The 13,571-nt window shown below is 53.3% G+C and overlaps 1 pseudogene; it reads left to right on the top strand.

The window, feature by feature from the left end:
* LOC142586385 (uncharacterized) overlaps positions 1–12,433 on the top strand; it is a 29,736-nt pseudogene extending 17,303 nt beyond the window's left edge.
* Positions 12,434–13,571: the final 1,138 nt, after the last annotated feature.

Here is a 13,571-nt window from a genome sequence, read left to right as displayed (position 1 = left end):
GAATGTACAATGGGCTAATGGTGACGCACACTGTCGTAGCGATGCCGTAGCACCATGTCGTGGCGCTGCGCACGATCTCGTAGCACCTGGTCGTGGCGCTGCGCAGCACACTGTCGTGGCGCTGCGCAGCATACTGTCGTGGCGCTGCCGGTCGGACACAATGACTGTAACGAGAAGATGGTCCCTGCTTTGGCATCGCCTGTTTCGGGCACAATGACTGGAACGAGATCCCTGCTTTGGCATCGCCTGTTTCGGGCCCAATAACTGGAATGAGATCCCTGCTTTGGCATCGCCTGTTTCGGGCACAATGACTGGAACGAAATCCCTAGGCGGTCGCATCGCCGCAGACGCGCCTGGAAACACCTGGCGATGAGTGTTGCGGTGACGAAGATCGGGCCAAAATGTCCGCCGCCCCGCCGCCGTCGCGCCGGCAAAACCACGTGTCGCAGGCGAAACGCAACAGACCGCCCCGCCGGGGAAAGGAGATCCCGATGGACAGGGGACTGCATCCGCTGTCCGGAGGGATGTCGCTCGATGATGCTCATAACCGAAGTCGGGCGTCCCTTGACGTTTCTTGAGCGCAGCGCACAGAGAAGGCCTCGTTCTCTCGTTCAGGTTCGCACGGGACACTGTAAAGTGACTTCGGGAGAGTTCACATTTTTGTTCTCGTTCCCGGCAAGCGTTAGAACTACGCTGAAAACTCAACCGCTCAGTCAGCAAGCACGGCACAACCCTCACTAAGCCCTGCCAGGCTCTTTCCCCTTTTTATACCACTGCCTAGTTCCTTACAGTAGTCTAGCATCACTCAGAACGCGTCCACAAATTGAAAAATTGCACTAGAAAGCATATCATCACTTTGAAACACTAAACAAAAGCAATATGTTAAAAAAAATCCTGCCTCAGGAAGAAAAACATCAGTAACAAACAATTTTGAGGCTGATTCCTACGTTAGGGGCTTCGACTTAAGCCATCGGCGTTACCGTTGAGACTCCCCTTTTTGTAACGCACCTCAAAGGAATATTGTTGTAAAGCGAGGCTCCAGCGCAGGAGGCGGCCATTTTTGGGAGAGATGGTCTGCAGCCATTGGAGAGGGCAGTGATCTGTCTCAATGATAAACCTCGAGCCGGCTAGATAGCATGACAATTTCTGAACGGCCCACACGAGACATGCACACTCTTTCTCGGTGGCGCTATACGCCTGCTCACGACTGGTCAGCTTACGACTAGCATACAGGACGGGGTGTTCTACTTCTCCATTTTCCCGTTGGCACAGTACAACGCCCATGCCTCGCTCACTAGCATCGCACTGAACAATGAACCCTTTTGTATAGTCTGGCGATCGTAGCACAGGCTGGCTTGTTAGGGCACTCTTTAGGGCGCTAAAAGCTCTTTCCTTGGTCTCGTCCCAGACGACTGTTTGAGGCTCTGTCTTTCTTAGAGCATCCGTCAGGGGAGCCGCGATATCAGAGTACCTAGGGATGTACCTCTGATAGTAGCCGGCGACACCCAAGAACGACCGAATATCGGTCTTTGTGCGCGGCTGCGGAAAGTCTCGCACAGCGGCCACTTTTATTTCAGAGGGGCGGCGACGACCCTGACCAATCACGTGACCGAGGTAGACAACCTCGGCCTGTGCTAACTGGCACTTAGGAGCCTTTACTGTCAAGCCTGCTTCGCGCAGGCGGGTTAGCACTGCCCGCAAGTGTGTCATATGCTCAGACCAGGATGCGGAGAATATCGCTACGTCGTCTAGATACGGTAAAGCGAATTCTTGCTGTCCCCGCAACACTTTATCCATGAGGCTTGAAAAACAGTATGGCGCGTTCTTCAAACCAAAACTCAACACTTTAGGACGGAATGTTCCCATTGGTGAAATGAACGCCGCATACCTACTAGCCTCTTCTGTAAGTGGAACCTGCCAATAACCCCTGACAAGATCTAGGGTGGAAATAAACTGAGCGCTACTAACTTTCTCAAGGCGCTCCTCGATGTTAGGGATCGGATAAATTTGATCCTTAGTGATGGAATTAAGCCTGCGGTAGTCGACGCAAGGACGAGGTTCCTTGCCCGGTACCTCAACTAAAATCAAAGGGGAGGTATAATCACTCTCACCTGCCTCAATAACACCGAGCTGTAGCATTTTCTTTACCTCAGCCTCCATAATATCGCTCTGGCGGGGTGACACCCGATACGCCTTGGATCGTACTGGCTCTGTGGAGGTAAGTTCTATATCATGAGTAAGTACAGAAGTCCTACCAGGCCTCTCAGAGAACAGACCTTGAAACTCTTGTAATAGCTGGTGTAGTTCGGTTTTCTGCTCAGGCGACAGCGGTGCTTTACTGATAAGGTCACTAATGACTTGACCGGTGTCTTCCCTGTTCGTCACTGAGCCTAGTCCTGGAAGCTCGACCGGAAGCTCTTCAGGAACGTTTACCATCATGCACACCACTGCTTCCCTTTGTCTATAAGGTTTGAGCAGATTACAGTGGTAGACTTGCTGTGCTTTCCGCTTTCCTGGCAGACTTACCACGTAGTTAACGTCCGACAGTTTCTGAACAATTCGCGCTGGGCCCTCCCACTGCACGTCTAGTTTGTTGTTTAGCGATGTGCGCAATATCATGACCTCATCGCCAACCTCAAAACGACGGGCCCTGGCTGTCCGATCATAATAAACCTTGGCCCTCTGCTGGGCCTTTGTCATTGCTTCACCTGACAACTCCTGTGCCCTTCTTAAGCGTTCGAGGAGCTTAAGCACGTACTCCACCACGACTGGGTCGTCGCCCCTACCTTCCCATGATTCTCGAAGCATGCGAAGCGGAGATCGAAGCGAGCGACCGTACACCAGTTCAGCTGGCGAAAACCCCTTAGCCGCATGCGGCGCGGTCCTTAAAGCAAACATCACCCCAGGCAGACACAGCTCCCAGTCAGTTCGATGTTCAAAACACAACGCTCTCAACACGCGCTTCATGACGGAGTGGAGCTTCTCAACGGAATTCGACTGTGGGTGGTACACTGAGCTGTGTAACAGCTTTACCCCACACCTTTCGAGAAAAGTTGTCGTCAAAGCGCTAGTAAACACTGTGCCCTGATCTGATTGAATTTCTGCAGGAAAACCAACTCGCGCAAATATGGACAGTAGTGCATTAACTATCTCAACTGAGCTGAGTTCTTTAAGCGGCACTGCTTCAGGGAACTTTGTCGCTGGGCAGATCACAGTCAAAATGTGTCTGTACCCCGTGGCTGTTACCGGCAGAGGTCCCACTGTATCAATAACGAGCCGTCTAAAAGGCTCCGTTATGATAGGTACCAATTTCAACGGCGCCCTTGATTTGTCCCCTGGTTTGCCCACCCGCTGACAAGTGTCACATGTCCTCACGAAATGGTCTGCGTCCCGAAAACACCCTGGCCAATAGTACTCTTGCAAGAGACGGTCCTTAGTTTTCTTAACTCCTAGGTGTCCGGACCACGAACCCCCATGTGACAAGCGCAACAGATCCTGACGATAGCATTGAGGCACGACCAGCTGATCGAACTCCACTCCTCTGCGGTCTAGATACTTCCGGTACAGGACTCCCCCTCTTTCCACAAAACGCGCAGTTTTCCTGGCGATACCTTCTTTGACATTGCAGCGCACGTTTTCCAGGCTGCCATCCTTTTTTTGCTCGGCTATCAAAGCCGACCGGCTGACTTTTAGCAACCTATCAAGTCCGTCTGACGTAGGCGCGATGAGCAAATCAGTAGATAGCTCTTCTAACTTTCCCGTGTCGGGCATTTCCTCTCCAGTATCTGGCGCCTTTAACGTTACAGACTCAAGTTTATTCAGTTCGGGCGTGCTCGGAATATCAGCTTGCTGCGCCTCTGACCCTTTTTCGTTGTTTGATAACGTCGGCCCCGCAACTACCGCCTTTGCAGCGAGCTCCCGAACCTTCGATCTGGTTAAGGCCTGAACACTAGCTTCACCAAACAAAAGCCCCTTCTCGCGCAGGAGGTGATCGGACCTGTTTGAAAATAGGTACGGGTACTGGGGTGGCAGCATAGATGACACTGCCGCCTCTGTCTCAAGCGCTCCGAAAGGTCCTTCAATAAGCACCCTTGCTACTGGCAGACACACGCTATGAGCTTCCACGGCTTGCTTGATCCACGCGCACTCGCCCGTGAACATATGGGGTTCTACGTAAGATGGGTGAACTACATCCATCGTAGCTGCGGAATCGCGAAGCACTCGGCACTCTTTCCCGTTCACGAGGAGGTCTCGCATGTAAGGCTCAAGAAGCTTCATGTTCTCGTCAGTGCTGCCTATTGAAAAAAACACAACTTTTGGTGTTGTTTCCGGACACTGCGCCGAAAAGTGACCCGGCTTCTGGCACGTATAACAAACGCCCGCTCGCCTCATCTCGAACCGCTTTCTGCGTTCGGCTTCGGCTGCCGTCTCTTTACGTTTGGTCGGATTGCTTTCACTCGCATCCTCACTACGCGTGTCCCCCTTAAATCTCATGGGCGTGAACCTTGGCCTCTCAGACTTGGAGCCAAATTCACCCTTTTGACCGTCCTTAGCTCCGCGAGCTCGACGCGTCACAAACTCCTCGGCTAGCTCAGCGGCTCTAGCCACCGTACTCACGTCTGGCCTATCCAAGACCCAGTATCGCACGTTCTCCGGTAACCGACTATAAAACTGTTCTAGCCCGAAACACTGCAGAACTTTATCGTGGTCACCAAACGCTTTCTCTTCTTTGAGCCACTCCTGCATGTTCGACATAAGCCTATACGCAAACTCTGTATATGACTCACTTCTGCCTTTCTCATTTTCCCGAAACTTCCGACGGAACGCCTCCGCAGACAGCCGGTACTTTTTTAGCAGACTCGATTTTACTTTGTCGAAATCCTCTGCCTCCTCTCTATCCAAGCGAGCGACTACGTCGGCCGCCTCGCCGGGTAACAAAGTGAGCAAGCGCTGTGGCCACGTTTCCCGAGAGAACCCCTGCTTCTCGCACGTTCGCTCAAAGTTAACCAGGAACAAACCAATGTCCTCTCCAAGCTTAAACGGCCGCATTAGGTCAGTCATTTTGAACAATACGCGTTCTCCTGCACCGTGTGCCTGACTTCCATTACGAGCGCGTTCCATCTCTATCTCGAGACGCTTCATTTCCAAAGCGTGTTGACGCTCTTCTTTTTCTTTCTCTGCTTTACGTTCACGCTCTTCTTTCTCTTTCTGTTCTTTAAGTTCGCGCTCCTGTTTCTCTTTTTGCTCTTTAAGTTCGCGCTCATGTTTCTCTTTTTGCTCTTTAAGTTCGCGCTCCTGTCTTTTTGACCTCTCCTCAATAGTCTCAAGGCATTCCGACAGCTCGTCATCCTCAGCCTCTAACTCAAGAATAGCCTTTAGCAGTTCAGGTTTTCTTAGTTTGTCTGAGACATCCAGACCCAACTCTCTTGCAAGCTCCAACAATTTCGGTTTGCGCAACGACTTCAAATCCATGGCTGCTCTGAATGCTGCTTTCTCTACTGCTTACTATTGTCTTGCCGCAAACTAACCCGGCAGCAACGACAACCACAATTACCAGCTCTGTTTCTGACACTAACAAAAGCCTGGCAAAGCTCAGAAGAAGAAAGTCCCGCACTCACCAAACCTCGCAGGCAGGAATTCCGCGCAGTCGTTCCGCTGCAGGCAACCAGTCGTCACACAGGGCTCGTTGCACTGCTCCCGGATCGTCGTTGAGCTGCTCAGCATACTGTCAACTGCATCACTTTGCTGCTGGCCTCCGTTGTCGCGATCTCGCCGCTGGCAGACCGTTGTTTGAAGTCGTAGGCGATCTCACCGCTGGCAACCAGATGTTTGAGATCCGACCGCTGGTACGATCTGTTGGGAACTCGGCGCTGACGCCCGTGGTTGTACCTGGGTCGCAAGCCCCAAGGGTAGCGTTGGCCTGGCGGCCTGGGGTACAACTGCAAGCATCCGAAGGTCCCGGCAAAGCATGAGTCGACTGGTAACAACGAAACAACTTGTTTATTTTAACATCGCAAAGAGTTGGCGGTCAGGTTTGACCGAAGTAGAGAGACGGGAGAGCACTTCACTCAACTGAAGAAATCGGAGCCCTCCTCTGGCGTCCGGGGGCAGCTGTTTTTATACTCTCGCAGTTGAGGGCAAGAAGGAACCCCTCAAAAGACGAGCACGTGAATGTACAATGGGCTAATGGTGACGCACACTGTCGTAGCGATGCCGTAGCACCATGTCGTGGCGCTGCGCACGATCTCGTAGCACCTGGTCGTGGCGCTGCGCAGCACACTGTCGTGGCGCTGCGCAGCATACTGTCGTGGCGCTGCCGGTCGGACACAATGACTGTAACGAGAAGATGGTCCCTGCTTTGGCATCGCCTGTTTCGGGCACAATGACTGGAACGAGATCCCTGCTTTGGCATCGCCTGTTTCGGGCCCAATAACTGGAATGAGATCCCTGCTTTGGCATCGCCTGTTTCGGGCACAATGACTGGAACGAAATCCCTAGGCGGTCGCATCGCCGCAGACGCGCCTGGAAACACCTGGCGATGAGTGTTGCGGTGACGAAGATCGGGCCAAAATGTCCGCCGCCCCGCCGCCGTCGCGCCGGCAAAACCACGTGTCGCAGGCGAAACGCAACAGTGTGTAGTTTGGTAGTCCGAGCGCGCTCTTGATCCCCGTCCTTATCATGGCATTTAGCTTGTCTCGCTCGGCCCTCTTCCAGACGTGCATGGCCGCTACGTATGTGAAATGGCATAACACGAAAGCGTGGACTAGCCTTATCAGATTCTCTTCGCTCAGGCCTCTCCTTCTGTTAGCCACCCGCCTGATTAGACCGATGACGCTATCCGTCTTCTTTGCTAGTTTGTGAATGGTGATGCTATTCGTGCCTGCCCCGTCGAGTGTCATTCCCAAGATTCGAATGGACGCGACTTTGGGAATGGGATGTCCGCACTTGGTGTAGAGATTAATGTCAATTTCAGTGGGGGGTTTCCAGTTATGTGGTTTGCGGCCCTTTCTAGTTGGGCTGTAGAGAAGGAGCTCCGATTTCTTTGGGGAGCACCGGAGTCCCGTGTCGGTTAGAAAGCGCTCTGTAGTGTCGACAGCTTCCTGGAGAGCGGCTTCGACTTGTCCGTCACTGCCACCCGCGCACCAGACAGCGATGTCGTCTGCGTAGATCGTGTGACCGATGCCCTGGACCTTGCCTAGGTACCTTGAGAGGTCGACCATTGCGATGTTAAAGAGGAGCGGTGAGATGACGGATCCCTGAGGGGTGCCTCTTCTGCTCAGCTCCATTTTCTCCGATTCAAAATCTCCAGCCTTGAGGATGGCGCATCGTTTGCTCAAGAAAGATCTGACGAAGGCATGGAAGGACGAGCCTAGGTCGAGTTTGGAGATGGCGTCGAGAACGAACTCGTGACGGATGTTATCAAAGGCCTTCTCCAGGTCCAAACCAAGGATGGCTCTCGTGTCCCGAGTGCAGCGTTCAAGGATTTGTATCTTGATAAGCTTCATGGCGTCCTGGGTGGAGAGGCCTGGCCTGAAGCCTATCATGTTGTGAGGGAAAAGGTCGTTGGTCTCGATATACTCGGCAATTCTGTTATGGATGGCGTGCTCGGCTACCTTCCCTACACATGACGTCAGTGAGATGGGGCGGAGGTTGTCCAAGCTCGGCGGTTTACCAGGCTTTGGGATTAGTATGACCTTCGCCAACTTCCATTCTTCCGGTACAATTCCCTCCTCCCAAATCCGATTTATCTCATCTGTGAGAAACTCGATCGATGCGTCCTCTAGGTTTCTGAGAGCCTTGTTGTTAATGTGATCCGGGCCGGGCGCTGACCTGCCATTGAGGTCGTGTAGGGCACGACGGATTTCACTGGCTTTGAAAGGCTCGTCCAGCGCGGAGTTCGGCTTCCCTTTGTATACTGGGTATGCCGCATCATCGGCCACAGTTTTGATCGGCAGGTACTTAGCTAGCATCTCCAGCACGTCCTTTTCCGAAGACGACTTCTTGGCTTCATGGAGCTCTTTAGCGAGGACACTTCTCTGGTTTGACTCGGTGCCGGAGTCGTCGAGCAAGTGTTTGAGAAGATTCCACTTGCCTCCCGTGCGCATCTGCCCGTCGATTGAATTGTAAATTTCGTCCCATTGCTGCCTAGACAGGGCTTGGCAGTGCTCGTCGATCTGCTTGTTGATCTCGGCTATCTTTTTTTCTGAGCTTGCGATTTAAGCGTTGGCTTTTCCACCTTTCGAGAAGTGATTGCTTGGCTTCGAGAAGGTGTGCTAGCCTGCTATCCATTTTGTCTGTCTGTAGATCCGTCTCTATGGTTTTGGTGGTGGAGCAGACATCTTGCAGAATTAATGCGCACCACTGGACGAGACTCTCCGGCTTTTCTCCACGGGCGGCGCGGGCCCTGCGAACCTCACGGAATTTGTCCCAGTCAGGGACCGAGAAGGCCTTCTTTCTTTTCTGCTCCACTTGTAAGCTGGTGACCATGATGTAGTGATCGCTACCGAGGTCTACGAGCAGATTCGACCACACGGCTGAGCCAGCGTTTTTAACAAAGGCGAGATCTGGGACAGAGTCCCTGGTCGAGGAGGTGCCACGTCTGGTGGGAAAGGCTGGGTCCGTCAATAGAGAGAGTCCCGCATCTCCCGCCTCCTGCCACAGGCTTCTGCCCTTGACCGTGTCGTGCGTGTAGTTCCACGCGTGAAAGGGGGCGTTGAAATAGCCGGCCACAGCCAGTGGAGAGTTTCCGACGATTTTCGTTGCCCTAGTGAGGATGGTTTTGAAACGTTGTCTGTGATCGCCCTGTGTGTCTGTGATCGACTTGGGATGACTTCTACTAGGGAGGTCTCCATCTTGCTAGGCCGGACCCCTAGATCGTGTGCGACGAAAGTGAACTTGCTGCAGACTAATGTGCAGATTCCTCTGCCGTCCCCACGGAGAGCCAGAGCTTTGTATCCCTGGAGTGAAACCTGATCAGTCATCGTTTCTTGCAATAATATAACATGTGGCTTTTCTTTGTGAGTGCGAACAAACTGCTGCAGGGTACATCTTTTATGGTGGAGTCCCCTGCAGTTCCACTGCCAAATTCTAAATTGGGTGTGTGGCCCCATCATTGCTGTATAGAGCACCTTCCGGCGTTGCTACTAGGGTCTCCAGGGAGATGGTTCTATTAATCGGTCCGGGGATGTGCAGTGGTGGCGGCGTAGGTACCGACACACTATCCGGGAAGTAAACGGGACGTACGTGGGTCGACGTCCTGATGTCCATTTCCTGCACCTTGGACTCTATCTCTGGCATTCTGTTTTCTAAGCATTGAATTTTGATGTTTTGCGCGTCTAACTTCTGATCCACGGCCAAGAGTCGCTGATCCACTGCAGATAGTCGTTCATTAATCTTCTTGATCACGAAGCAGATAGAATTCAACATTTCTCTGACTTCTGACTTGGCTTTAGCCTGTACATTATCGGGCATGCTGGGAACGACCTTTCGTTTCGCTGGGTTGCCCGAGTGGCTTGCATCCACGACCATGGGAATGTCTGCTGTTTGGGGAGAAGGGGTCCCCGAGGGTGATGAACTAGGGACTGGAACGGGTTGAGGTCCCCGAGGGGGATGGGGCGAGGGGGTTCCTGAGGGGGTTGAACTAGGGACTGGAGCGTGGTGAGGTTGATTAGCCTTTCTGAGCTCTGCTATTTCGGCTCGCATTAACTCGATTATGCTGCGCATCTCGGCATTTTCTTTCCTGAGCTGAGCTATTTCACAGGAACCATGCTCTGGCGCCGCACCCCCCGTTACCTTTTCGGCAGTTCTCGCTCCACACCGCACCCTGTCTGCCCAGGTGGCGCCTTGTTTCCCAGGACCGTCTGGCTCCTCGAACAGGACCCTGTTCTGTGGGCCCCGGGACCTGGACCTAGAACGGCTCCTGGACCTGGACCGGGAACGGCTCCTGGACCTCGAGCGGCTTCTCGAGCGGGAGCGCCGGCTCGAAGATCTAGCCGGTTCGCTTCCGGCGCATGTCTGTGCTGGTGACGGGTCTCGATTCCTGGATTCCGCATTTCTTTCCCTCATCCTCCGTAGAACGATGTTCGGGAGCTGGAATCTTTGCTTGCAAATCTTGTCCGCTGTGGTATGCGGGCCGCCGCAGAGGCCGCAAGTAGGCGAGCAGGTGTGGTTGTCGTCGGGGTTGTTGGCCCCACATTTCCTCCATAGTTTGTCCTCCGGCGTTGGGCAGACGTCGGCTCTGTGGCCTAGTCTACCGCAGGCATAGCAGCAGTCGTGCTGCCTGAGGTACAAGGAGCACTTGACTAGCGCCGAGCCGTAGAAAACGAAGTTGGGGACCTTGTAACCGTAGCAGGGGGCGGCAGAAAGTTAGGTGGGCGGATGAGATTAAGAAGTTTGCAGGCATGGCATGGCCACAATTAGTACATGACCGGGGTTGTTGGAGAAGTATGGGAGAGCCCTTTGCCCTGTAGTGGGCGTAACCAGGCTGCTGCTGCTGATGATGATGATGAACCGTCGAAAACGATGACTACCGTTTCGCTATTCTTGATTCGCTTGGCTCCCAGGGCTAAGAGATTTCTCTCGTTGAGGATGCTTCTGTCCAGGTCGGCCTGGCTCTCCGACACATCAATTTGGCGTATGACACCCTTGCACGTGGCGTGCGGCGCGGCTTCGTAAGTGCTGAGTTCGTACTGTTTAATTCCCAGAGTAATGCAATTCATTTTTAGATAAGCATCTGCGTTATCGCGAGACGCGGTGCTGAGGACGATAATATTTTGTGTTGTGTTGGGGCAGACGATGTCGTGGCTAGCTTGCTCGGACGTGAGTCCTGCCGCGGCGGCGATGGCCCGACCAAGCCTTGCGGAGCCCGTTTTCTGAACATCCCGACCACCCCTGGGGCGGGCGATAATCTTCCAGTGTTCCTTCGGGAGCTGAGGCATTCGCGACGACTTGATGATCTTGTGCTTTAGGCTAATGGGCTTCCTGCTGCCACTGAGACGCTCACGGTGTCCCTCGCTGCTTGCCGCTTCACGGGTGCTGTCGCGACGAGAGACGCGCAGGGCGTTTTTCTTGACAGCGGCGGAGCGCGAGCCGTGCTCCGCACCAAATTCTTCCGGAGGAAGATCCTCTCCTTCCATTACAACTACCATTCCCTCTGTAATGACGAAGCGGGATTAACCCTGCCCGGCGAATACTGGTTAGGCCTTGCCGTCAGACTGAGGGAAGCGCGGCGTCACGGAAGAGAAGCAGCTCGAAAAACCGCCGAAAAGGCCACCCACCGTTGAGAAGTTGGTATCCGTGGGTTCCTCTATTCCTTATGCATCCGCTGGTGCAGAAATCATCGAGATTGAGATGAATTGCTCACCGAAAATATCGAAGAAAGCAGGAGCCGATGTGGGCACAACCGTGCTACTCGGCTTCTTCTTCTTCTCCTATCGTGGTGATGAGATGTGGGATTTCCTCACCGGGGAGCACTGTGAGGGTTACTGCCAAATCTTTGCGGACGAGTGTGGCCACCCTACGGTAGCTGCGGTCGTACTGTATTTTATACCCCATAATTGGCTTCGGTTTCTCTCCCGCCTCTTGCAGGCAGATAATATCCGGGGGTACTAGCGCCGCCTGTACGTATATATCAAGAGGGATGCGTGCTTGCTTTTAATGTACCTACAGTTCCAAGACCAGATCGTGATGCTTTCGGTTTACATTTGAAGTTTACGGGCCATGATGGGACTTAGACGGTATTGTGCTGTCTGTGTCGGAAGTTAGCATGCTACCGTCATCTGTCTGAGAGGGTATTTTACTACTTTTTCGTTTACGCTTGGGTTCCTTGGTTAGGGATTCGTTAACGTAGTTCTTTAATTCTTGGAATTCCGCAAGAAAGAACTGTTGAAATTGTTGCTGTATTTGTTGTATTATTTGTTGTTGTGATTGTTCCAGTGCTTGTTGCAATTGGTCCTGGGTTACCAGGTTGATCTCAGACTGTGAGTGCGCCTGAGGCTGCTTTGGCTGTGTTGTTTGGGGGAGGGGGGGCAGTTGTGTTTGTAGTGGCGGATGTCCGGTGAGAGTGCTTAGCTGTGGTAATTGAAATTGTGGCGATCGCTCACAGGTCGCAGCTTATGCCGATTCAAGCATGGCCACTCTTTTCATTAAAGTTTCGATTTGTGCTCGTAGTCGCTTAGACGCTGTTTTTGCTGTCCATTTTCCTCAATGACTCTCTGGTACGTATTCTGGATTTTGTGTGATCGGTGTGGATGCATTTCGTGGCTTGGGAGAGATGACTTCCGCCCAGCTTACCTCGTGTGAAGGCTTCTGCTTCCTTGCCGGAGGCGACGGGTTCCTTTTGGGTGTCGGTGGTGCCCTATGCTCGCGGCTCGCTGACCGGGAGCGGGAGCGGTCCTCGGTATTAACCAGCCGGTCGCGAGTGTCCGCCCTGTAGGTCTCTTCTTCGTCTTCGGAGGCGAACCATCGTGGGGCTTTCGACTTCATCGGGGCTGACGATGGTGTGGGTCGGGGTCGAACCGGTTTGAGACGCTGCTTGCACGAGCGGTCACCGGTTGGGTGGGCCTCCCCGCACGAGGCGCAGTTTATCTCGCATTTGTGTCCGTCGGTTGGATTAAGCAGTCCGCACAATCTACAGATGGGTCTGTCTGGGTTTGGGCACACGTCGGTACGGTGGCCCTTTTCCCTGCAGATCTTGCAGACTTGGAGTGTCGGTCTAAATGGATAGCAACGGAGTTCACCTCCGTAGTAGTACACAAATCGTGGTAGATGCAGACCAATAAAGGTCAGCGCTGCAGTTTGAGTGGCACCGATCATCCTGGCTGTAAGGATTTCCACGCCTTGTGTTCTCACTCTGAGGTGGGCCATGAGGGTTTCGGTGGTTGTGTGCAACGATATTCCATGTACCACTCCTCTGAGGGTGCCTTCTCCTTGGGCGGTGTATGCGCGCACTGCGTGATTTCTGCCGCTAAGTGTTAAGGTGTGGATGTGGCTTACTTTTTCGCCGAGCTCTTCGTACTGGGTCGATAGGATGGCTATGTTGGATCCCGGGTTGATTCTCAGTAAGAATTTGTCATCCGTGAACTCGTTGTGGCACGCGTCGATGATCGCTCGTGCAAGTGTAGAGTGAGCACGTTTCTTAATGGTAGACCTTGATTTAGACGAATGATTATTTCGTAGTCATTCTTCGGAAGCGGTGGAAGTCTAGCGACTCTCCGCGTTGTTGATGTCTTAGCGGTAGTTGCGGGGTCCTGGGGCTTCACACTACCGCGTCGCCTCTCCAAGGCTTCTTGCTTGCGTTGCTTTTGTGTTCGTACTGATTGCCAATTGCGATCTTCTCTCACGGTGTTATGGTACAGAGTTTCTTGGCTTACCGGTTCGATAGTCTGGTCCATGCGTTCTTCTTCGTGTCCTCCGGAAGTTGTATGGAGGGGGTCAACGATCGTAGTCCCTTCGTTCACCATGGTTAGGCCAAGTGCCGTCGCGGGAATCCCCGTCGGCGAATCGAGCGGCTGCCGCCGCCGGTGAGGGTGAGCGGCTCACCCGTGGTGACGAAACTTTCAAGAATCCTCCTG

Source organism: Dermacentor variabilis, chromosome 6 (assembly GCF_050947875.1).
Source record: "Dermacentor variabilis isolate Ectoservices chromosome 6, ASM5094787v1, whole genome shotgun sequence".
Taxonomy (NCBI): domain Eukaryota; kingdom Metazoa; phylum Arthropoda; class Arachnida; order Ixodida; family Ixodidae; genus Dermacentor; species Dermacentor variabilis.
The sequence above is the reverse complement of the archived record's forward strand: the minus strand, read 5'-3'. Positions and strand labels throughout refer to the sequence as shown.